This window comes from Mixophyes fleayi, chromosome 10 (assembly GCF_038048845.1).
Source record: "Mixophyes fleayi isolate aMixFle1 chromosome 10, aMixFle1.hap1, whole genome shotgun sequence".
In the NCBI taxonomy this organism is placed as follows: domain Eukaryota; kingdom Metazoa; phylum Chordata; class Amphibia; order Anura; family Limnodynastidae; genus Mixophyes; species Mixophyes fleayi.
The window spans coordinates 42,974,900-42,997,501 of record NC_134411.1 but is presented as its reverse complement, the minus strand read 5'-3'; the positions used below and the strand labels follow the sequence as shown (position 1 = coordinate 42,997,501).

Below are 22,602 nucleotides of genomic sequence, written 5' to 3'. Positions count from 1 at the left end.
ATCACAGAACTATAACGATTGTGGGACAGATAGAAATATGTTTTAAATGTAATGTAGTAGATTTTAGTCACAGTGCTCAAATATGCTGGAAAAGATCTTATATGGAAATCTCCCAGCGCTTTAATTGATAGATAATGAACTTATACATCCAAAGGCACAAGTACAATTTTAGGGCTCTGAGCTGTCCTAGGCTACATTCACTGGAAGTGAAATGGAGCTTGTAGATTAGTCAAAATCAAACTCCATTGATCACTTTGGTAAAAACTATTTTGATGCCGCTTATTGCTTTCATGGTCTGAACGGTATGCATAGACACCATTTAAGCCATAGCAATCTATTCATTAGTATTTGGACAAGCACCAAAGGGCGATACAATATAGAGAGTTTCTATCTGGTAATTACATTTTAAATACTTTTCCTAAAAGTGTTATCTGTATTTTTTGTACTTTTAAGTTTGTTCAACATAATAAAAATCAAAAGGTAAGATGTATTTTATGTTAAGAGAAAATGAAATATTTATCCGTACTGTGTACGCAATAGTTTTAAACCAGAATGAAGCAGGCGAAAACAAATTATTCCAATAAGAAGATACAACCCTATAGGCAGACACGGGTGCTCCAGTCCTAAAGGAATAAACAAGTCAGATTTTACACAGTTGGTTCCATGGTGTAATGGTTAGCACTCTGGACTCTGAATCCAGTGATCTGAGTTCAAATCTCAGTGGGACCTTGATAGAATTTTTCCTATAGATGGAAATGAAGAGGTAAATACAGTTCAATGTATGGAAATCTAGCTAAGAGAGACAAAATTAAACAAATACAAGAGGCACAAAATAGCATTTTCTGAATAAACAGCTAAATTATTCATGAGGTAAGAATTAAAAAAAAATAAAATAAAACAGTGACACTCCATGCAATACTATGCATGTGTATTAAGATTGTTGTTACAGAGCAAAGTAGTTAACACTGCTGCCTCAGATGGGTCCAATTGAAAAACAGACCATAATCCACTACTGTGGGGTTTGTATTTCTTCTAAATACTAGGATAGCTTTTACCCAGGTACACCTGCCCAAGTACAGTCCAAAAAACATGCAAATATGCTATTTGGCCTCTGATAAAAAATAGCCCAGGGTTCCTATGTGGTAGAGAATTTAGACTGAACACCCCAATGGGACAGGGACTAATGAGAATGGATACATTCTGATTTGTAAAACACTATAATATGCAGACACTTAATCAATAAAGGATAAACACCATGCTAACAGTATATATAAAACAGATTTTAATTCAAAGCAGAAGCATTTACTGTTGCAGTATAATTCAAAGAAAAGTTAGCTAAAACAAGATACTAAACTGAAAACATATGAAAGAAAATTCTGCATGAGCTTGGTTGGGTGAATCAGTGGTGAATTCTGTAGATTTCTGGCATTCTAGCTCTTCAGTCTGATTTCACATCATGGGATAGTCCTTTAACGTGGATGTCCACTTTTTGATTAGTCTGCAGTATCTTGCTTGGTCTCCGATGATGATTTTCCTCCTATTACCTGAATCTTGGAAGCAATTGCTGTGAACTTGAAATACAGGAATAACAAGTCCCTACATTCTGCTATTAGAACTCAGTCGAAGCATTCTTTTGAGCAATATGGGAGACTTATGGGCAGCCTCACTTTCCCCAAGATACATATCAGCCTGATCAAATCCTATTGGCACTCTGATTCAGATAGCTGGGATCCCCAGGAGATGAGTCTCCTAAGTTTCCTGCAGCACTTTGTCCAAAAGAGGATTGTACATGAAGGTGACCACACACAGCTGTCCAACACATAGACGTTATTATATGGGAATGGGACCAGTTATTCAGAAACCTGTTATGCAGCAGGATGTTAAGAAAACCATTGGTAAAATGTTAATACTTGCTGCTTTTTCAGTAATAATATCACAGAACTATAACGATTGTGGGACAGATAGAAATATGTTTTAAATGTAATGTAGTAGATTTTAGTCACAGTGCTCAAATATGCTGGAAAAGATCTTATATGGAAATCTCCCAGCGCTTTAATTGATAGATAATGAACTTATACATCCAAAGGCACAAGTACAATTTTAGGGCTCTGAGCTGTCCTAGGCTACATTCACTGGAAGTGAAATGGAGCTTGTAGATTAGTCAAAATCAAACTCCATTGATCACTTTGGTAAAAACTATTTTGATGCCGCTTATTGCTTTCATGGTCTGAACGGTATGCATAGACACCATTTAAGCCATAGCAATCTATTCATTAGTATTTGGACAAGCACCAAAGGGCGATACAATATAGAGAGTTTCTATCTGGTAATTACATTTTAAATACTTTTCCTAAAAGTGTTATCTGTATTTTTTGTACTTTTAAGTTTGTTCAACATAATAAAAATCAAAAGGTAAGATGTATTTTATGTTAAGAGAAAATGAAATATTTATCCGTACTGTGTACGCAATAGTTTTAAACCAGAATGAAGCAGGCGAAAACAAATTATTCCAATAAGAAGATACAACCCTATAGGCAGACACGGGTGCTCCAGTCCTAAAGGAATAAACAAGTCAGATTTTACACAGTTATTGCCATGGTGTAATGGTTAGCACTCTGGACTCTGAATCCAGTGATCTGAGTTCAAATCTCAGTGGGACCTTGATAGAATTTTTCCTATAGATGGAAATGAAGAGGTAAATACAGTTCAATGTATGGAAATCTAGCTAACAGAGACAAAATTAAACAAATACAAGAGGCACAAAATAGCATTTTCTGAATAAACAGCTAAATTATTCATGAGGTAAGAATTTAAAAAAATAAAATAAAACAGTGACACTCCATGCAATACTATGCATGTCTATTAAGATTGTTGTTACAGAGCAAAGTAGTTAACACTGCTGCCTCAGATGGGTCCAATTGAAAAACAGACCATAATCCACTACTGTGGGGTTTGTATTTCTTCTAAATACTAGGATAGCTTTTACCCAGGTGCCCCTGCCCAAGTACAGTCCAAAAAACATTCAAATATGCTATTTGGCCTCTGATAAAAAATAGCCCAGGGTTCCTGTGTGGTAGAGAATTTAGACTGAACACCCCAATGGGACAGGGACTAATGAGAATGGATACATTCTGATTTGTAAAACACTATAATATGCAGACACTATATCAATAAAGGATAAACACCATGCTAACAGTATATATAAAACAGATTTTAATTCAAAGCAGAAGCATTTACTGTTGCAGGATAATTCAAAGAAAAGTTAGCTAAAACAAGATACTAAACTGAAAACATATGAAAGAAAATTCTGCATGAGCTTGGTTGGGGGAATCAGTGGTGAATTTTGTAGATTTCTGGCATTCTAGCTCTTCAGTCTGATTTCACATCATGGGATAGTCCTTTAACGTGGATGTCCACTTTTTGATTAGTCTGCAGTATCTTGCTTGGTCTCCGATGATGATTTTCCTCCTATTACCTGAATCTTGGAAGCAATTGCTGTGAACTTGAAATACAGGAATAACAAGTCCCTACATTCTGCTATTAGAACTCAGTCGAAGCATTCTTTTGAGCAATATGGGAGACTTATGGGCAGCCTCACTTTCCCCAAGATACATATCAGCCTGATCAAATCCTATTGGCACTCTGATTCAGATAGCTGGGATCCCCAGGAGATGAGTCTCCTAAGTTTCCTGCAGCACTTTGTCCAAAAGAGGATTGTACATGAAGGTGACCACACACAGCTGTCCAACACATAGACGTTATTATATGGGAATGGGACCAGTTATTCAGAAACCTGTTATGCAGCAGGATGTTAAGAAAACCATTGGTAAAATGTTAATACTTGCTGCTTTTTCAGTAATAATATCACAGAACTATAACGATTGTGGGACAGATAGAAATATGTTTTAAATGTAATGTAGTAGATTTTAGTCACAGTGCTCAAATATGCTGGAAAAGATCTTATATGGAAATCTCCCAGCGCTTTAATTGATAGATAATGAACTTATACATCCAAAGGCACAAGTACAATTTTAGGGCTCTGAGCTGTCCTAGGCTACATTCATTGGAAGTGAAATGGAGCTTGTACATTAGTCAAAATCAAACTCCATTGATCACTTTGGTAAAAACTATTTTGATGCCGCTTATTGCTTTCATGGTCTGAACGGTATGCATAGACACCATTTAAGCCATAGCAATCTATTCATTAGTATTTGGACAAGCACCAAAGGGCGATACAATATAGAGAGTTTCTATCTGGTAATTACATTTTAAATACTTTTCCTAAAAGTGTTATCTGTATTTTTTGTACTTTTAAGTTTGTTCAACATAATAAAAATCAAAAGGTAAGATGTATTTTATGTTAAGAGAAAATGAAATATTTATCCGTACTGTGTACGCAATAGTTTTAAACCAGAATGAAGCAGGCGAAAACAAATTATTCCAATAAGAAGATACAACCCTATAGGCAGACATGGGTGCTCCAGTCCTAAAGGAATAAACAAGTCAGATTTTACACAGTTGGTTCCATGGTGTAATGGTTAGCATTCTGGACTCTGAATCCAGTGATCTGAGTTCAAATCTCAGTGGGACCTTGATAGAATGTTTCCTATAGATGGAAATGAAGAGGTAAATACAGTTCAATGTATGGAAATCTAGCTAACAGAGACAAAATTAAACAAATACAAGAGGCACAAAATAGCATTTTCTGAATAAACAGCTAAATTATTCATGAGGTAAGAATTAAAAAAAAATAAAATAAAACAGTGACACTCCATGCAATACTATGCATGTGTATTAAGATTGTTGTTACAGAGCAAAGTAGTTAACACTGCTGCCTCAGATGGGTCCAATTGAAAAACAGACCATAATCCACTACTGTGGGGTTTGTATTTCTTCTAAATACTAGGATAGCTTTTACCCAGGTACACCTGCCCAAGTACAGTCCAAAAAACATGCAAATATGCTATTTGGCCTCTGATAAAAAATAGCCCAGGGTTCCTATGTGGTAGAGAATTTAGACTGAACACCCCAATGGGACAGGGACTAATGAGAATGGATACATTCTGATTTGTAAAACACTATAATATGCAGACACTTAATCAATAAAGGATAAACACCATGCTAACAGTATATATAAAACAGATTTTAATTCAAAGCAGAAGCATTTACTGTTGCAGTATAATTCAAAGAAAAGTTAGCTAAAACAAGATACTAAACTGAAAACATATGAAAGAAAATTCTGCATGAGCTTGGTTGGGTGAATCAGTGGTGAATTCTGTAGATTTCTGGCATTCTAGCTCTTCAGTCTGATTTCACATCATGGGATAGTCCTTTAACGTGGATGTCCACTTTTTGATTAGTCTGCAGTATCTTGCTTGGTCTCCGATGATGATTTTCCTCCTATTACCTGAATCTTGGAAGCAATTGCTGTGAACTTGAAATACAGGAATAACAAGTCCCTACATTCTGCTATTAGAACTCAGTCGAAGCATTCTTTTGAGCAATATGGGAGACTTATGGGCAGCCTCACTTTCCCCAAGATACATATCAGCCTGATCAAATCCTATTGGCACTCTGATTCAGATAGCTGGGATCCCCAGGAGATGAGTCTCCTAAGTTTCCTGCAGCACTTTGTCCAAAAGAGGATTGTACATGAAGGTGACCACACACAGCTGTCCAACACATAGACGTTATGATATGGGAATGGGACCAGTTATTCAGAAACCTGTTATGCAGCAGGATGTTAAGAAAACCATTGGTAAAATGTTAATACTTGCTGCTTTTTCAGTAATAATATCACAGAACTATAACGATTGTGGGACAGATAGAAATATGTTTTAAATGTAATGTAGTAGATTTTAGTCACAGTGCTCAAATATGCTGGAAAAGATCTTATATGGAAATCTCCCAGCGCTTTAATTGATAGATAATGAACTTATACATCCAAAGGCACAAGTACAATTTTAGGGCTCTGAGCTGTCCTAGGCTACATTCACTGGAAGTGAAATGGAGCTTGTAGATTAGTCAAAATCAAACTCCATTGATCACTTTGGTAAAAACTATTTTGATGCCGCTTATTGCTTTCATGGTCTGAACGGTATGCATAGACACCATTTAAGCCATAGCAATCTATTCATTAGTATTTGGACAAGCACCAAAGGGCGATACAATATAGAGAGTTTCTATCTGGTAATTACATTTTAAATACTTTTCCTAAAAGTGTTATCTGTATTTTTTGTACTTTTAAGTTTGTTCAACATAATAAAAATCAAAAGGTAAGATGTATTTTATGTTAAGAGAAAATGAAATATTTATCCGTACTGTGTACGCAATGGTTTTAAACCAGAATGAAGCAGGCGAAAACAAATTATTCCAATAAGAAGATACAACCCTATAGGCAGACACGGGTGCTCCAGTCCTAAAGGAATAAACAAGTCAGATTTTACACAGTTATTGCCATGGTGTAATGGTTAGCACTCTGGACTCTGAATCCAGTGATCTGAGTTCAAATCTCAGTGGGACCTTGATAGAATTTTTCCTATAGATGGAAATGAAGAGGTAAATACAGTTCAATGTATGGAAATCTAGCTAACAGAGACAAAATTAAACAAATACAAGAGGCACAAAATAGCATTTTCTGAATAAACAGCTAAATTATTCATGAGGTAAGAATTTAAAAAAATAAAATAAAACAGTGACACTCCATGCAATACTATGCATGTCTATTAAGATTGTTGTTACAGAGCAAAGTAGTTAACACTGCTGCCTCAGATGGGTCCAATTGAAAAACAGACCATAATCCACTACTGTGGGGTTTGTATTTCTTCTAAATACTAGGATAGCTTTTACCCAGGTACACCTGCCCAAGTACAGTCCAAAAAACATGCAAATATGCTATTTGGCCTCTGATAAAAAATAGCCCAGGGTTCCTATGTGGTAGAGAATTTAGACTGAACACCCCAATGGGACAGGGACTAATGAGAATGGATACATTCTGATTTGTAAAACACTATAATATGCAGACACTTAATCAATAAAGGATAAACACCATGCTAACAGTATATATAAAACCGATTTTAATTCAAAGCAGAAGCATTTACTGTTGCAGGATAATTCAAAGAAAAGTTAGCTAAAACAAGATACTAAACTGAAAACATATGAAAGAAAATTCTGCATGAGCTTGGTTGGGGGAATCAGTGGTGAATTCTGTAGATTTCTGGCATTCTAGCTCTTCAGTCTGATTTCACATCATGGGATAGTCCTTTAACGTGGATGTCCACTTTTTGATTAGTCTGCAGTATCTTGCTTGGTCTCCGATGATGATTTTCCTCCTATTACCTGAATCTTGGAAGCAATTGCTGTGAACTTGAAATACAGGAATAACAAGTCCCTACATTCTGCTATTAGAACTCAGTCGAAGCATTCTTTTGAGCAATATGGGAGACTTATGGGCAGCCTCACTTTCCCCAAGATACATATCAGCCTGATCAAATCCTATTGGCACTCTGATTCAGATAGCTGGGATCCCCAGGAGATGAGTCTCCTAAGTTTCCTGCAGCACTTTGTCCAAAAGAGGATTGTACATGAAGGTGACCACACACAGCTGTCCAACACATAGACGTTATTATATGGGAATGGGACCAGTTATTCAGAAACCTGTTATGCAGCAGGATGTTAAGAAAACCATTGGTAAAATGTTAATACTTGCTGCTTTTTCAGTAATAATATCACAGAACTATAACGATTGTGGGACAGATAGAAATATGTTTTAAATGTAATGTAGTAGATTTTAGTCACAGTGCTCAAATATGCTGGAAAAGATCTTATATGGAAATCTCCCAGCGCTTCAATTGATAGATAATGAACCTATACATCCAAAGGCACAAGTACAATTTTAGGGCTCTGAGCTGTCCTAGGCTACATTCATTGGAAGTGAAATGGAGCTTGTACATTAGTCAAAATCAAACTCCATTGATCACTTTGGTAAAAACTATTTTGATGCCGCTTATTGCTTTCATGGTCTGAACGGTATGCATAGACACCATTTAAGCCATAGCAATCTATTCATTAGTATTTGGACAAGCACCAAAGGGCGATACAATATAGAGAGTTTCTATCTGGTAATTACATTTTAAATACTTTTCCTAAAAGTGTTATCTGTATTTTTTGTACTTTTAAGTTTGTTCAACATAATAAAAATCAAAAGGTAAGATGTATTTTATGTTAAGAGAAAATGAAATATTTATCCGTACTGTGTACGCAATAGTTTTAAACCAGAATGAAGCAGGCGAAAACAAATTATTCCAATAAGAAGATACAACCCTATAGGCAGACACGGGTGCTCCAGTCCTAAAGGAATAAACAAGTCAGATTTTACACAGTTGGTGCCATGGTGTAATGGTTAGCACTCTGGACTCTGAATCCAGCGATCTGAGTTCAAATCTCAGTGGGACCTTGATAGAATTTTTCCTATAGATGGAAATGAAGAGGTAAATACAGTTCAAAGTATGGAAATCTAGCTAACAGAGACAAAATTAAACAAATACAAGAGGCACAAAATAGCATTTTCTGAATAAACAGCTAAATTATTCATGAGGTAAGAATTTAAAAAAATAAAATAAAACAGTGACACTCCATGCAATACTATGCATGTGTATTAAGATTGTTGTTACAGAGCAAAGTAGTTAACACTGCTGCCTCAGATGGGTCCAATTGAAAAACAGACCATAATCCACTACTGTGGGGTTTGTATTTCTTCTAAATACTAGGATAGCTTTTACCCAGGTACACCTGCCCAAGTACAGTCCAAAAAACATGCAAATATGCTATTTGGCCTCTGATAAAAAATAGCCCAGGGTTCCTATGTGGTAGAGAATTTAGACTGAACACCCCAATGGGACAGGGACTAATGAGAATGGATACATTCTGATTTGTAAAACACTATAATATGCAGACACTTAATCAATAAAGGATAAACACCATGCTAACAGTATATATAAAACCGATTTTAATTCAAAGCAGAAGCATTTACTGTTGCAGGATAATTCAAAGAAAAGTTAGCTAAAACAAGATACTAAACTGAAAACATATGAAAGAAAATTCTGCATGAGCTTGGTTGGGGGAATCAGTGGTGAATTCTGTAGATTTCTGGCATTCTAGCTCTTCAGTCTGATTTCACATCATGGGATAGTCCTTTAACGTGGATGTCCACTTTTTGATTAGTCTGCAGTATCTTGCTTGGTCTCCGATGATGATTTTCCTCCTATTACCTGAATCTTGGAAGCAATTGCTGTGAACTTGAAATACAGGAATAACAAGTCCCTACATTCTGCTATTAGAACTCAGTCGAAGCATTCTTTTGAGCAATATGGGAGACTTATGGGCAGCCTCACTTTCCCCAAGATACATATCAGCCTGATCAAATCCTATTGGCACTCTGATTCAGATAGCTGGGATCCCCAGGAGATGAGTCTCCTAAGTTTCCTGCAGCACTTTGTCCAAAAGAGGATTGTACATGAAGGTGACCACACACAGCTGTCCAACACATAGACGTTATTATATGGGAATGGGACCAGTTATTCAGAAACCTGTTATGCAGCAGGATGTTAAGAAAACCATTGGTAAAATGTTAATACTTGCTGCTTTTTCAGTAATAATATCACAGAACTATAACGATTGTGGGACAGATAGAAATATGTTTTAAATGTAATGTAGTAGATTTTAGTCACAGTGCTCAAATATGCTGGAAAAGATCTTATATGGAAATCTCCCAGCGCTTCAATTGATAGATAATGAACCTATACATCCAAAGGCACAAGTACAATTTTAGGGCTCTGAGCTGTCCTAGGCTACATTCACTGGAAGTGAAATGGAGCTTGTACATTAGTCAAAATCAAACTCCATTGATCACTTTGGTAAAAACTATTTTGATGCCGCTTATTGCTTTCATGGTCTGAACGGTATGCATAGACACCATTTAAGCCATAGCAATCTATTCATTAGTATTTGGACAAGCACCAAAGGGCGATACAATATAGAGAGTTTCTATCTGGTAATTACATTTTAAATACTTTTCCTAAAAGTGTTATCTGTATTTTTTGTACTTTTAAGTTTGTTCAACATAATAAAAATCAAAAGGTAAGATGTATTTTATGTTAAGAGAAAATGAAATATTTATCCGTACTGTGTACGCAATAGTTTTAAACCAGAATGAAGCAGGCGAAAACAAATTATTCCAATAAGAAGATACAACCCTATAGGCAGACACGGGTGCTCCAGTCCTAAAGGAATAAACAAGTCAGATTTTACACAGTTATTGCCATGGTGTAATGGTTAGCACTCTGGACTCTGAATCCAGTGATCTGAGTTCAAATCTCAGTGGGACCTTGATAGAATTTTTCCTATAGATGGAAATGAAGAGGTAAATACAGTTCAATGTATGGAAATCTAGCTAACAGAGACAAAATTAAACAAATACAAGAGGCACAAAATAGCATTTTCTGAATAAACAGCTAAATTATTCATGAGGTAAGAATTTAAAAAAATAAAATAAAACAGTGACACTCCATGCAATACTATGCATGTCTATTAAGATTGTTGTTACAGAGCAAAGTAGTTAACACTGCTGCCTCAGATGGGTCCAATTGAAAAACAGACCATAATCCACTACTGTGGGGTTTGTATTTCTTCTAAATACTAGGATAGCTTTTACCCAGGTACACCTGCCCAAGTACAGTCCAAAAAACATGCAAATATGCTATTTGGCCTCTGATAAAAAATAGCCCAGGGTTCCTATGTGGTAGAGAATTTAGACTGAACACCCCAATGGGACAGGGACTAATGAGAATGGATACATTCTGATTTGTAAAACACTATAATATGCAGACACTTAATCAATAAAGGATAAACACCATGCTAACAGTATATATAAAACCGATTTTAATTCAAAGCAGAAGCATTTACTGTTGCAGGATAATTCAAAGAAAAGTTAGCTAAAACAAGATACTAAACTGAAAACATATGAAAGAAAATTCTGCATGAGCTTGGTTGGGGGAATCAGTGGTGAATTCTGTAGATTTCTGGCATTCTAGCTCTTCAGTCTGATTTCACATCATGGGATAGTCCTTTAACGTGGATGTCCACTTTTTGATTAGTCTGCAGTATCTTGCTTGGTCTCCGATGATGATTTTCCTCCTATTACCTGAATCTTGGAAGCAATTGCTGTGAACTTGAAATACAGGAATAACAAGTCCCTACATTCTGCTATTAGAACTCAGTCGAAGCATTCTTTTGAGCAATATGGGAGACTTATGGGCAGCCTCACTTTCCCCAAGATACATATCAGCCTGATCAAATCCTATTGGCACTCTGATTCAGATAGCTGGGATCCCCAGGAGATGAGTCTCCTAAGTTTCCTGCAGCACTTTGTCCAAAAGAGGATTGTACATGAAGGTGACCACACACAGCTGTCCAACACATAGACGTTATTATATGGGAATGGGACCAGTTATTCAGAAACCTGTTATGCAGCAGGATGTTAAGAAAACCATTGGTAAAATGTTAATACTTGCTGCTTTTTCAGTAATAATATCACAGAACTATAACGATTGTGGGACAGATAGAAATATGTTTTAAATGTAATGTAGTAGATTTTAGTCACAGTGCTCAAATATGCTGGAAAAGATCTTATATGGAAATCTCCCAGCGCTTCAATTGATAGATAATGAACCTATACATCCAAAGGCACAAGTACAATTTTAGGGCTCTGAGCTGTCCTAGGCTACATTCATTGGAAGTGAAATGGAGCTTGTACATTAGTCAAAATCAAACTCCATTGATCACTTTGGTAAAAACTATTTTGATGCCGCTTATTGCTTTCATGGTCTGAACGGTATGCATAGACACCATTTAAGCCATAGCAATCTATTCATTAGTATTTGGACAAGCACCAAAGGGCGATACAATATAGAGAGTTTCTATCTGGTAATTACATTTTAAATACTTTTCCTAAAAGTGTTATCTGTATTTTTTGTACTTTTAAGTTTGTTCAACATAATAAAAATCAAAAGGTAAGATGTATTTTATGTTAAGAGAAAATGAAATATTTATCCGTACTGTGTACGCAATAGTTTTAAACCAGAATGAAGCAGGCGAAAACAAATTATTCCAATAAGAAGATACAACCCTATAGGCAGACACGGGTGCTCCAGTCCTAAAGGAATAAACAAGTAAGATTTTACACAGTTGGTGCCATGGTGTAATGGTTAGCACTCTGGACTCTGAATCCAGCGATCTGAGTTCAAATCTCAGTGGGACCTTGATAGAATTTTTCCTGTAGATGGAAATGAAGAGGTAAATACAGTTCAATGTATGGAAATCTAGCTAACAGAGACAAAATTAAACAAATACAAGAGGCACAAAATAGCATTTTCTGAATAAACAGCTAAATTATTCATGAGGTAAGAATTTAAAAAAATAAAATAAAACAGTGACACTCCATGCAATACTATGCATGTGTATTAAGATTGTTGTTACAGAGCAAAGTAGTTAACACTGCTGCCTCAGATGGGTCCAATTGAAAAACAGACCATAATCCACTACTGTGGGGTTTGTATTTCTTCTAAATACTAGGATAGCTTTTACCCAGGTACACCTGCCCAAGTACAGTCCAAAAAACATGCAAATATGCTATTTGGCCTCTGATAAAAAATAGCCCAGGGTTCCTATGTGGTAGAGAATTTAGACTGAACACCCCAATGGGACAGGGACTACTGAGAATGGATACATTCTGATTTGTAAAACACTATAATATGCAGACACTTAATCAATAAAGGATAAACACCATGCTAACAGTATATATAAAACCGATTTTAATTCAAAGCAGAAGCATTTACTGTTGCAGGATAATTCAAAGAAAAGTTAGCTAAAACAAGATACTAAACTGAAAACATATGAAAGAAAATTCTGCATGAGCTTGGTTGGGGGAATCAGTGGTGAATTCTGTAGATTTCTGGCATTCTAGCTCTTCAGTCTGATTTCACATCATGGGATAGTCCTTTAACGTGGATGTCCACTTTTTGATTAGTCTGCAGTATCTTGCTTGGTCTCCGATGATGATTTTCCTCCTATTACCTGAATCTTGGAAGCAATTGCTGTGAACTTGAAATACAGGAATAACAAGTCCCTACATTCTGCTATTAGAACTCAGTCGAAGCATTCTTTTGAGCAATATGGGAGACTTATGGGCAGCCTCACTTTCCCCAAGATACATATCAGCCTGATCAAATCCTATTGGCACTCTGATTCAGATAGCTGGGATCCCCAGGAGATGAGTCTCCTAAGTTTCCTGCAGCACTTTGTCCAAAAGAGGATTGTACATGAAGGTGACCACACACAGCTGTCCAACACATAGACGTTATTATATGGGAATGGGACCAGTTATTCAGAAACCTGTTATGCAGCAGGATGTTAAGAAAACCATTGGTAAAATGTTAATACTTGCTGCTTTTTCAGTAATAATATCACAGAACTATAACGATTGTGGGACAGATAGAAATATGTTTTAAATGTAATGTAGTAGATTTTAGTCACAGTGCTCAAATATGCTGGAAAAGATCTTATATGGAAATCTCCCAGCGCTTCAATTGATAGATAATGAACCTATACATCCAAAGGCACAAGTACAATTTTAGGGCTCTGAGCTGTCCTAGGCTACATTCACTGGAAGTGAAATGGAGCTTGTACATTAGTCAAAATCAAACTCCATTGATCACTTTGGTAAAAACTATTTTGATGCCGCTTATTGCTTTCATGGTCTGAACGGTATGCATAGACACCATTTAAGCCATAGCAATCTATTCATTAGTATTTGGACAAGCACCAAAGGGCGATACAATATAGAGAGTTTCTATCTGGTAATTACATTTTAAATACTTTTCCTAAAAGTGTTATCTGTATTTTTTGTACTTTTAAGTTTGTTCAACATAATAAAAATCAAAAGGTAAGATGTATTTTATGTTAAGAGAAAATGAAATATTTATCCGTACTGTGTACGCAATAGTTTTAAACCAGAATGAAGCAGGCGAAAACAAATTATTCCAATAAGAAGATACAACCCTATAGGCAGACACGGGTGCTCCAGTCCTAAAGGAATAAACAAGTCAGATTTTACACAGTTGGTGCCATGGTGTAATGGTTAGCACTCTGGACTCTGAATCCAGCGATCTGAGTTCAAATCTCAGTGGGACCTTGATAGAATTTTTCCTATAGATGGAAATGAAGAGGTAAATACAGTTCAAAGTATGGAAATCTAGCTAACAGAGACAAAATTAAACAAATACAAGAGGCACAAAATAGCATTTTCTGAATAAACAGCTAAATTATTCATGAGGTAAGAATTTAAAAAAATAAAATAAAACAGTGACACTCCATGCAATACTATGCATGTGTATTAAGATTGTTGTTACAGAGCAAAGTAGTTAACACTGCTGCCTCAGATGGGTCCAATTGAAAAACAGACCATAATCCACTACTGTGGGGTTTGTATTTCTTCTAAATACTAGGATAGCTTTTACCCAGGTACACCTGCCCAAGTACAGTCCAAAAAACATGCAAATATGCTATTTGGCCTCTGATAAAAAATAGCCCAGGGTTCCTATGTGGTAGAGAATTTAGACTGAACACCCCAATGGGACAGGGACTAATGAGAATGGATACATTCTGATTTGTAAAACACTATAATATGCAGACACTTAATCAATAAAGGATAAACACCATGCTAACAGTATATATAAAACCGATTTTAATTCAAAGCAGAAGCATTTACTGTTGCAGGATAATTCAAAGAAAAGTTAGCTAAAACAAGATACTAAACTGAAAACATATGAAAGAAAATTCTGCATGAGCTTGGTTGGGGGAATCAGTGGTGAATTCTGTAGATTTCTGGCATTCTAGCTCTTCAGTCTGATTTCACATCATGGGATAGTCCTTTAACGTGGATGTCCACTTTTTGATTAGTCTGCAGTATCTTGCTTGGTCTCCGATGATGATTTTCCTCCTATTACCTGAATCTTGGAAGCAATTGCTGTGAACTTGAAATACAGGAATAACAAGTCCCTACATTCTGCTCTAAGAACTCAGTCGAAGCATTCTTTTGAGCAATATGGGAGACTTATGGGCAGCCTCACTCTCCCCAAGATACATATCAGCCTGATCAAATCCTATTGGCACTCTGCTTCAGATAGCTGGGATCCCCAGGAGATGAGTCTCCTAAGTTTCCTGCAGCACTTTGTCCAAAAGAGGATTGTACATGAAGGTGACCACACACAGCTGTCCAACACATAGACGTTATTATATGGGTATGGGATCAGTTATTCAGAAACCTGTTATGCAGCAGGATGTTAAGAAAACCATTGGTAAAATGTTAATACTTGCTGCTTTTTCAGTAATAATATCACAGAACTATAACGATTGTGGGACAGATAGAAATATGTTTTAAATGTAATGTAGTAGATTTTAGTCACAGTGCTCAAATATGCTGGAAAAGATCTTATATGGAAATCTCCCAGCGCTTCAATTGATAGATAATGAACTTATACATCCAAATGCACAAGTACAATTTTAGGGCTCTGAGCTGTCCTAGGCTACATTCACTGGAAGTGAAATGGAGCTTGTAGATTAGTCAAAATCAAACTCCATTGATCACTTTGGTAAAAACTATTTTGATGCCGCTTATTGCTTTCATGGTCTGAACGGTATGCATAGACACCATTTAAGCCATAGCAATCTATTCATTAGTATTTGGACAAGCACCAAAGGGCGATACAATATAGAGAGTTTCTATCTGGTAATTACATTTTAAATACTTTTCCTAAAAGTGTTATCTGTATTTTTTGTACTTTTAAGTTTGTTCAACATAATAAAAATCAAAAGGTAAGATGTATTTTATGTTAAGAGAAAATGAAATATTTATCCGTACTGTGTACGCAATAGTTTTAAACCAGAATGAAGCAGGCGAAAACAAATTATTCCAATAAGAAGATACAACCCTATAGGCAGACACGGGTGCTCCAGTCCTAAAGGAATAAACAAGTCAGATTTTACACAGTTGGTGCCATGGTGTAATGGTTAGCACTCTGGACTCTGAATCCAGCGATCTGAGTTCAAATCTCAGTGGGACCTTGATAGAATTTTTCCTATAGATGGAAATGAAGAGGTAAATACAGTTCAAAGTATGGAAATCTAGCTAACAGAGACAAAATTAAACAAATACAAGAGGCACAAAATAGCATTTTCTGAATAAACAGCTAAATTATTCATGAGGTAAGAATTTAAAAAAATAAAATAAAACAGTGACACTCCATGCAATACTATGCATGTGTATTAAGATTGTTGTTACAGAGCAAAGTAGTTAACACTGCTGCCTCAGATGGGTCCAATTGAAAAACAGACCATAATCCACTACTGTGGGGTTTGTATTTCTTCTAAATACTAGGATAGCTTTTACCCAGGTACACCTGCCCAAGTACAGTCCAAAAAACATGCAAATATGCTATTTGGCCTCTGATAAAAAATAGCCCAGGGTTCCTATGTGGTAGAGAATTTAGACTGAACACCCCAATGGGACAGGGACTAATGAGAATGGATACATTCTGATTTGTAAAACACTATAATATGCAGACACTTAATCAATAAAGGATAAACACCATGCTAACAGTATATATAAAACAGATTTTAATTCAAAGCAGAAGCATTTACTGTTGCAGGATAATTCAAAGAAAAGTTAGCTAAAACAAGATACTAAACTGAAAACATATGAAAGAAAATTCTGCATGAGCTTGGTTGGGGGAATCAGTGGTGAATTCTGTAGATTTCTGGCATTCTAGCTCTTCAGTCTGATTTCACATCATGGGATAGTCCTTTAACGTGGATGTCCACTTTTTGATTAGTCTGCAGTATCTTGCTTGGTCTCCGATGATGATTTTCCTCCTATTACCTGAATCTTGGAAGCAATTGCTGTGAACTTGAAATACAGGAATAACAAGTCCCTACATTCTGCTCTAAGAACTCAGTCGAAGCATTCTTTTGAGCAATATGGGAGACTTATGGGCAGCCTCACTCTCCCCAAGATACATATCAGCCTGATCAAATCCTATTGGCACTCTGCTTCAGATAGCTGGGATCCCCAGGAGATGAGTCTCCTAAGTTTCCTGCAGCACTTTGTCCAAAAGAGGATTGTACATGAAGGTGACCACACACAGCTGTCCAACATATAGACGTTATTATATGGGTATGGGATCAGTTATTCAGAAACCTGTTATGCAGCAGGATGTTAAGAAAACCATTGGTAAAATGTTAATACTTGCTGCTTTTTCAGTAATAATATCACAGAACTATAACGATTGTGGGACAGATAGAAATATGTTTTAAATGTAATGTAGTAGATTTTAGTCACAGTGCTCAAATATGCTGGAAAAGATCTTATATGGAAATCTCCCAGCGCTTCAATTGATAGATAATGAACTTATACATCCAAATGCACAAGTACAATTTTAGGGCTCTGAGCTGTCCTAGGCTACATTCACTGGAAGTGAAATGGAGCTTGTAGATTAGTCAAAATCAAACTCCATTGATCACTTTGGTAAAAACTATTTTGATGCCGCTTATTGCTTTCATGGTCTGAACGGTATGCATAGACACCATTTAAGCCATAGCAATCTATTCATTAGTATTTGGACAAGCACCAAAGGGCGATACAATATAGAGAGTTTCTATCTGGTAATTACATTTTAAATACTTTTCCTAAAAGTGTTATCTGTATTTTTTGTACTTTTAAGTTTGTTCAACATAATAAAAATCAAAAGGTAAGATGTATTTTATGTTAAGAGAAAATGAAATATTTATCCGTACTGTGTACGCAATAGTTTTAAACCAGAATGAAGCAGGCGAAAACAAATTATTCCAATAAGAAGATACAACCCTATAGGCAGACACGGGTGCTCCAGTCCTAAAGGCATAAACAAGCCAGATTTTACACGGTGCCATGGTGTAATGGTTAGCACTCTGGACTCTGAATCCAGTGATCTGAGTTCAAATCTCAGTGGGACCTTGATAGAATTTTTCCTATAGATGGAAATGAAGAGGTAAATACAGTTCAATGTATGGAAATCTAGCTAACAGAGACAAAATTAAACAAATACAAGAGGCACAAAATAGCATTTTCTGAATAAACAGCTAAATTATTCATGAGGTAAGAATTTAAAAAAATAAAATAAAACAGTGACACTCCATGCAATACTATGCATGTCTATTAAGATTGTTGTTACAGAGCAAAGTAGTTAACACTGCTGCCTCAGATGGGTCCAATTGAAAAACAGACCATAATCCACTACTGTGGGGTTTGTATTTCTTCTAAATACTAGGATAGCTTTTACCCAGGTACACCTGCCCAAGTACAGTCCAAAAAACATGCAAATATGCTATTTGGCCTCTGATAAAAAATAGCCCAGGGTTCCTATGTGGTAGAGAATTTAGACTGAACACCCCAATGGGACAGGGACTAATGAGAATGGATACATTCTGATTTGTAAAACACTATAATATGCAGACACTTAATCAATAAAGGATAAACACCATGCTAACAGTATATATAAAACAGATTTTAATTCAAAGCAGAAGCATTTACTGTTGCAGGATAATTCAAAGAAAAGTTAGCTAAAACAAGATACTAAACTGAAAACATATGAAAGAAAATTCTGCATGAGCTTGGTTGGGGGAATCAGTGGTGAATTCTGTAGATTTCTGGCATTCTAGCTCTTCAGTCTGATTTCACATCATGGGATAGTCCTTTAACGTGGATGTCCACTTTTTGATTAGTCTGCAGTATCTTGCTTGGTCTCCGATGATGATTTTCCTCCTATTACCTGAATCTTGGAAGCAATTGCTGTGAACTTGAAATACAGGAATAACAAGTCCCTACATTCTGCTCTAAGAACTCAGTCGAAGCATTCTTTTGAGCAATATGGGAGACTTATGGGCAGCCTCACTCTCCCCAAGATACATATCAGCCTGATCAAATCCTATTGGCACTCTGCTTCAGATAGCTGGGATCCCCAGGAGATGAGTCTCCTAAGTTTCCTGCAGCACTTTGTCCAAAAGAGGATTGTACATGAAGGTGACCACACACAGCTGTCCAACACATAGACGTTATTATATGGGTATGGGATCAGTTATTCAGAAACCTGTTATGCAGCAGGATGTTAAGAAAACCATTGGTAAAATGTTAATACTTGCTGCTTTTTCAGTAATAATATCACAGAACTATAACGATTGTGGGACAGATAGAAATATGTTTTAAATGTAATGTAGTAGATTTTAGTCACAGTGCTCAAATATGCTGGAAAAGATCTTATATGGAAATCTCCCAGCGCTTCAATTGATAGATAATGAACTTATACATCCAAATGCACAAGTACAATTTTAGGGCTCTGAGCTGTCCTAGGCTACATTCACTGGAAGTGAAATGGAGCTTGTAGATTAGTCAAAATCAAACTCCATTGATCACTTTGGTAAAAACTATTTTGATGCCGCTTATTGCTTTCATGGTCTGAACGGTATGCATAGACACCATTTAAGCCATAGCAATCTATTCATTAGTATTTGGACAAGCACCAAAGGGCGATACAATATAGAGAGTTTCTATCTGGTAATTACATTTTAAATACTTTTCCTAAAAGTGTTATCTGTATTTTTTGTACTTTTAAGTTTGTTCAACATAATAAAAATCAAAAGGTAAGATGTATTTTATGTTAAGAGAAAATGAAATATTTATCCGTACTGTGTACGCAATAGTTTTAAACCAGAATGAAGCAGGCGAAAACAAATTATTCCAATAAGAAGATACAACCCTATAGGCAGACACGGGTGCTCCAGTCCTAAAGGCATAAACAAGCCAGATTTTACACGGTGCCATGGTGTAATGGTTAGCACTCTGGACTCTGAATCCAGTGATCTGAGTTCAAATCTCAGTGGGACCTTGATAGAATTTTTCCTATAGATGGAAATGAAGAGGTAAATACAGTTCAATGTATGGAAATCTAGCTAACAGAGACAAAATTAAACAAATACAAGAGGCACAAAATAGCATTTTCTGAATAAACAGCTAAATTATTCATGAGGTAAGAATTTAAAAAAATAAAATAAAACAGTGACACTCCATGCAATACTATGCATGTCTATTAAGATTGTTGTTACAGAGCAAAGTAGTTAACACTGCTGCCTCAGATGGGTCCAATTGAAAAACAGACCATAATCCACTACTGTGGGGTTTGTATTTCTTCTAAATACTAGGATAGCTTTTACCCAGGTACACCTGCCCAAGTACAGTCCAAAAAACATGCAAATATGCTATTTGGCCTCTGATAAAAAATAGCCCAGGGTTCCTGTGTGGTAGAGAATTTAGACTGAACACCCCAATGGGACAGGGACTAATGAGAATGGATACATTCTGATTTGTAAAACACTATAATATGCAGACACTTAATCAATAAAGGATAAACACCATGCTAACAGTATATATAAAACAGATTTTAATTCAAAGCAGAAGCATTTACTGTTGCAGGATAATTCAAAGAAAAGTTAGCTAAAACAAGATACTAAACTGAAAACATATGAAAGAAAATTCTGCATGAGCTTGGTTGGGGGAATCAGTGGTGAATTCTGTAGATTTCTGGCATTCTAGCTCTTCAGTCTGATTTCACATCATGGGATAGTCCTTTAACGTGGATGTCCACTTTTTGATTAGTCTGCAGTATCTTGCTTGGTCTCCGATGATGATTTTCCTCCTATTACCTGAATCTTGGAAGCAATTGCTGTGAACTTGAAATACAGGAATAACAAGTCCCTACATTCTGCTATTAGAACTCAGTCGAAGCATTCTTTTGAGCAATATGGGAGACTTATGGGCAGCCTCACTTTCCCCAAGATACATATCAGCCTGATCAAATCCTATTGGCACTCTGCTTCAGATAGCTGGGATCCCCAGGAGATGAGTCTCCTAAGTTTCCTGCAGCACTTTGTCCAAAAGAGGATTATACATGAAGGTGACCACACACAGCTGTCCAACACATAGACGTTATTATATGGGTATGGGATCAGTTATTCAGAAACCTGTTATGCAGCAGGATGTTAAGAAAACCATTGGTAAAATGTTAATATTTGCTGCTTTTTCAGTAATAATATCACAGAACTATAACGATTGTGGGACAGATAGAAATATGTTTTAAATGTAATGTAGTAGATTTTAGTCACAGTGCTCAAATATGCTGGAAAAGATCTTATATGGAAATCTCCCAGCGCTTCAATTGATAGATAATGAACCTATACATCCAAAGGCACAAGTACAATTTTAGGGCTCTGAGCTGTCCTAGGCTACATTCACTGGAAGTGAAATGGAGCTTGTACATTAGTCAAAATCAAACTCCATTGATCACTTTGGTAAAAACTATTTTGATGCCGCTTATTGCTTTCATGGTCTGAACGGTATGCATAGACACCATTTAAGCCATAGCAATCTATTCATTAGTATTTGGACAAGCACCAAAGGGCGATACAATATAGAGAGTTTCTATCTGGTAATTACATTTTAAATACTTTTCCTAAAAGTGTTATCTGTATTTTTTGTACTTTTAAGTTTGTTCAACATAATAAAAATCAAAAGGTAAGATGTATTTTATGTTAAGAGAAAATGAAATATTTATCCGTACTGTGTACGCAATAGTTTTAAACCAGAATGAAGCAGGCGAAAACAAATTATTCCAATAAGAAGATACAACCCTATAGGCAGACACGGGTGCTCCAGTCCTAAAGGAATAAACAAGTCAGATTTTACACAGTTGGTGCCATGGTGTAATGGTTAGCACTCTGGACTCTGAATCCAGCGATCTGAGTTCAAATCTCAGTGGGACCTTGATAGAATTTTTCCTATAGATGGAAATGAAGAGGTAAATACAGTTCAAAGTATGGAAATCTAGCTAACAGAGACAAAATTAAACAAATACAAGAGGCACAAAATAGCATTTTCTGAATAAACAGCTAAATTATTCATGAGGTAAGAATTTAAAAAAATAAAATAAAACAGTGACACTCCATGCAATACTATGCATGTGTATTAAGATTGTTGTTACAGAGCAAAGTAGTTAACACTGCTGCCTCAGATGGGTCCAATTGAAAAACAGACCATTATCCACTACTGTGGGGTTTGTATTTCTTCTAAATACTAGGATAGCTTTTACCCAGGTACACCTGCCCAAGTACAGTCCAAAAAACATGCAAATATGCTATTTGGCCTCTGATAAAAAATAGCCCAGGGTTCCTATGTGGTAGAGAATTTAGACTGAACACCCCAATGGGACAGGGACTAATGAGAATGGATACATTCTGATTTGTAAAACACTATAATATGCAGACACTTAATCAATAAAGGATAAACACCATGCTAACAGTATATATAAAACAGATTTTAATTCAAAGCAGAAGCATTTGCTGTTGCAGGATAATTCAAAGAAAAGTTAGCTAAAACAAGATACTAAACTGAAAACATATGAA

At 36.1% G+C, this 22,602-nt stretch overlaps 12 non-coding genes across 12 annotated transcripts; all 12 read left to right on the top strand.

Annotated features, from left to right (window-relative positions):
- The first annotated feature begins 657 nt into the window (after positions 1–657).
- Positions 658–729, top strand: TRNAQ-CUG (transfer RNA glutamine (anticodon CUG)). Its single transcript has one exon. It is a non-coding gene; the product is annotated as a tRNA-Gln (tRNA).
- A 1,863-nt stretch (positions 730–2,592) lies between these two features.
- On the top strand, positions 2,593–2,661 carry TRNAQ-CUG (transfer RNA glutamine (anticodon CUG)). The gene has a single exon. It is a non-coding gene; the product is annotated as a tRNA-Gln (tRNA).
- A 1,859-nt stretch (positions 2,662–4,520) lies between these two features.
- Positions 4,521–4,592, top strand: TRNAQ-CUG (transfer RNA glutamine (anticodon CUG)). Its single transcript has one exon. It is a non-coding gene; the product is annotated as a tRNA-Gln (tRNA).
- A 1,863-nt stretch (positions 4,593–6,455) lies between these two features.
- Positions 6,456–6,524, top strand: TRNAQ-CUG (transfer RNA glutamine (anticodon CUG)). Its single transcript has one exon. It is a non-coding gene; the product is annotated as a tRNA-Gln (tRNA).
- Positions 6,525–8,383: 1,859 nt separating this feature from the next.
- Positions 8,384–8,455, top strand: TRNAQ-CUG (transfer RNA glutamine (anticodon CUG)). Its single transcript has one exon. It is a non-coding gene; the product is annotated as a tRNA-Gln (tRNA).
- Positions 8,456–10,317: 1,862 nt separating this feature from the next.
- On the top strand, positions 10,318–10,386 carry TRNAQ-CUG (transfer RNA glutamine (anticodon CUG)). The gene has a single exon. It is a non-coding gene; the product is annotated as a tRNA-Gln (tRNA).
- Positions 10,387–12,245: 1,859 nt separating this feature from the next.
- On the top strand, positions 12,246–12,317 carry TRNAQ-CUG (transfer RNA glutamine (anticodon CUG)). The gene has a single exon. It is a non-coding gene; the product is annotated as a tRNA-Gln (tRNA).
- Positions 12,318–14,176: 1,859 nt separating this feature from the next.
- Positions 14,177–14,248, top strand: TRNAQ-CUG (transfer RNA glutamine (anticodon CUG)). The gene has a single exon. It is a non-coding gene; the product is annotated as a tRNA-Gln (tRNA).
- A 1,859-nt stretch (positions 14,249–16,107) lies between these two features.
- On the top strand, positions 16,108–16,179 carry TRNAQ-CUG (transfer RNA glutamine (anticodon CUG)). The gene has a single exon. It is a non-coding gene; the product is annotated as a tRNA-Gln (tRNA).
- A 1,855-nt stretch (positions 16,180–18,034) lies between these two features.
- TRNAQ-CUG (transfer RNA glutamine (anticodon CUG)) lies at positions 18,035–18,106 on the top strand. The gene has a single exon. It is a non-coding gene; the product is annotated as a tRNA-Gln (tRNA).
- A 1,855-nt stretch (positions 18,107–19,961) lies between these two features.
- Positions 19,962–20,033, top strand: TRNAQ-CUG (transfer RNA glutamine (anticodon CUG)). Its single transcript has one exon. It is a non-coding gene; the product is annotated as a tRNA-Gln (tRNA).
- A 1,859-nt stretch (positions 20,034–21,892) lies between these two features.
- On the top strand, positions 21,893–21,964 carry TRNAQ-CUG (transfer RNA glutamine (anticodon CUG)). The gene has a single exon. It is a non-coding gene; the product is annotated as a tRNA-Gln (tRNA).
- Positions 21,965–22,602: the final 638 nt, after the last annotated feature.